The 3,158-nt window shown below is 51.0% G+C and overlaps 1 long non-coding RNA gene across 1 annotated transcript in view; it reads left to right on the forward strand.

Moving 5' to 3' along the window:
• The first annotated feature begins 1,585 nt into the window (after window positions 1–1,585).
• LOC108521029 (uncharacterized) overlaps window positions 1,586–3,158 on the forward strand; it is a 7,116-nt gene continuing 5,543 nt past the window's right edge. Inside the window, exon 1 of the long non-coding RNA XR_001883105.1 lies at window positions 1,586–2,744. This is a non-coding gene — a long non-coding RNA (uncharacterized LOC108521029). The remainder of the gene's footprint in view (window positions 2,745–3,158) is intronic.

The raw sequence follows: 3,158 nt of genomic DNA on the forward strand, positions 1-3,158 counted from the left end.
CATCCGCTTCCGGGTCTGTGCCAATCAGCGCAGGACCGAAGCCAAACCTGGGCTAGTCCCCCGAAGGGGTGGGCGGGGCCTGGGCGAGGCCGAGACGGGACGCGAAGAGGTGGGTGGGGCCTGAGCGAGGCTGGGGCAGGGCGCGAAGGACCAGGGGCCGGGGGCGGGAGAGTAGAGCCCTGGGCCTGTGAGGGGTCCGCGGGGGCGGGAAGGGGGCGGGGCCTGAGCTTCCCTACTTCTCCCTCTCGGTGCCTCTGTTTTCCCGGTTTTGGAGGCGAAACCCGCCAGTGAGGCTGGAGCGGCTCAGCAGTTGGGGAGACAGTATCTCCCTGAGAAGTCGCCTTGTGGCGAAAATTGGATCCAGGAAAGTTCCTTGCTATTGAAATCAATTTTAGCAATTTAATTCCAAAGCCTCGAAATTGTCTAGGGCAGGAATGCAAACTAGAATGTGAAATGCAAAGCCTTGCCTGAGCGAAACATACAATTTCATGCTGATGGCCCACAGAACAGAAGAGAAATCCACTCCCTTTCAATTCTCCACTCACTGAGTCCACCCTGTGCTCAGCTCCTGAGACTTCCCTAGGGCCACCGCCTGGGGTGCGGAGCGGAGGGCTCAGGCCAGGGAGGAGTGAGGTCACTACCTGCTGCATAAACACAGCAGGGATAAGGGCGGGGTGGCAGGAGTCTAGGGTCCCAGCTACTCAGGAAGCAGGGGCGAGAGGATCGCTGAGCTCGGAGGTCCTGGCCAGCCTGGGCGACAAAGTAAGACGCTCTACCCCAAAGCTCCCTCCTCCGTCTCAATAAGCAAAAGAGTGATTTTTAAAAAAAGCACTGACATTGTTAACAGTGCCTATAAATTGCCCAGTTGTTCCTTACGTTTGTTATTTCATGCCGCACTTAAAATGAATTATTCTTGTCATGGAAAAGAGTCAAACTCTGTAAAATATTTTAAGATATTTATTCTAAGCTAAATATGAATGACCCTCAGGAGGTCCTGAGAACGTGTGTCCAAGGTGATGAGTAACAGCTTCTTCTTAGACACTTTAGGGAGGCATTAGACATCAAATACTTTTTTTTTTTTTTTTTTTTTTTTTTTTTTTGAGGCGGAGTCTTGCTCTGTCGCCCAGGCTGGAGTGCAGTGGCCGGATCTCAGCTCACTGCAAGCTCCGCCTCCCGGGTTACCGCCATTCTCCTGCCTCAGCCTCCCAATTAGCTGGGACTACAGGCGCCCGCCACCTCGCCCGGCTAGTTTTTTGTATTTTAGTAGAGACGGGGTTTCACTGTGTTTGCCAGGGTGGTCTTGATCTCCTGACCTTGTGATCCGCCCGTCTCGGCCTCCCAAAGTGCTGGGATTACAGGCTTGAGCCACCGCGCCCGGCTCAAATACTTTTAAGAAATACATTGCTTTGGTTCAGAAAGGCAGGACTACTCCAAGTGGAGGCTTCCGGGCTATAGGGAAATTGAAACATTTTCTGATTGACAGCTTCCCAAAGTGCTGGGATTACAGGTGAACCACCCCCATCCAACNCCCCTTAGAAGAAGGAAGAGTTGGCTCTTCCTCTTCTCCCCTTTTGCTACCCCCCCATCCTCTGTTACCCTGGCATAAATGGGCTCCATTTCAGATTCATTTTTTCCCAAATCCTCAGATGCCTTTCCTCCTGTGGCTACATCACCATGCTCTGAATCAGTGTCAAGTAACTCTAGTGCCTGAGTGATAGAGTTACACAAGGTCCACAAATTGAGAGGCATAGTATCCCCTAACTGGTGAGCTCTACGCAGAGCTTTTGCTACCTGTAAGCATTCTCTCCCATTCAGCTGCACTTTAGTCTGATACTGAAACCAGTAACAATGTGGTTCAACATGGGCAAACAATCGCTTCAAAGTCTTTTCTTTCACTTCTACTCCTATAGACAGCAACAGTCCTTGAAGCAGCTGCAAATATTCTGAGGCCAGAGAGGTGGAATTCCCCATCATGTTCCCATGGGTCCCCCTGTTTACTTACACACCCGGGGTTCTCCCCCTCCAGTTCCTTGCTTTCTTGGAGCCACGGACCCTGCTCGCTGCGCCAGTTGTTAGGGTCCGCATGTTTCCTAAACAAAGGAATGAACACACAAGACAGCACAGGACAAGACATACATGGCGGCCGCCCCGACTGACACACTCTGCTTTATTTTATCCAGCCGTTTGTGGAATGTTGCCAAGTCACGGGACATGTGTTGCTTCTCTGACCTTTCCTTGACTCGCAAGATCAGTAAACATTGACCAGTTCCCAGCGCCCGCTGTTGCAGCTGCCTCCTTTGTCCTTCCTGTTTGCAGAGAAGGAACGTCCTGCTTTGTTTGCAAGAGCAGGGCTTATCGGGAACATCTCTTTTGTGAGCACACAGTCCTCTACAATTCACTCCTTTCCTGTGACAAAACACACACACGGGGGACACCTCACCCGAGAGGAAGATGGTCCTCTGCTACCCACTGCACCAGAGATCATGCAGAGATAAGAAAGTTCCACAGCAAGACCTACAAGGGTAATTTTGACCTTTCAGATCTTGCTCCCCTCCTGGAAAAGTTCACACACACAGTGCAGCAGGATACAGATCTTCAGGCCACAGATCTGGCCCTAACCAAACCCCATGTAGAGCACAGCCCCCTCACCTCCCTGTGGATCACAGGCTGATATCAGCTCTCAACATGGAGGAAACTGCCTTGATGTTTAATGCTGGACACAGACGAGGACCAACAGCGCCATTGTAAGTATTATTGAGCGTAAGTCCCATCCTATGATAATAGCAATCTTTGATAGAACAAAATGCCAGTAATCCCAGCACTTTGAGAGGCCGATGTGGCTGGATCCCTTGAGCCCTGGGGTTGGAGACCAGCCTGAGCAACATGGCGAAAGCCCATCTCTACCAAGAACACAAAAATTAGTGTGGTGTGGTGGCGCGCGGCTGTGGTCCCAGCTATTCTGGAGGCTGAGGTAGGAAGGCCACCACCACTTCTCCTGCTGCCCTCCTCCCTCCCCCTTGCCTGGTTTATAAGACAGGAGGAAATGAAGAAAGCAAAAAGTCAGAAAGAAACAGAAGTAAGATAAATAGCCAGACGACCTTGGCGCCACCACCCAGCCCCAGTGGTTAATAATAATAATAATAATAATAATAATAATA

This window comes from Rhinopithecus bieti, unplaced genomic scaffold (assembly GCF_001698545.2).
Source record: "Rhinopithecus bieti isolate Rb0 unplaced genomic scaffold, ASM169854v2 scaffold_56913, whole genome shotgun sequence".
NCBI lineage: Eukaryota > Metazoa > Chordata > Mammalia > Primates > Cercopithecidae > Rhinopithecus > Rhinopithecus bieti.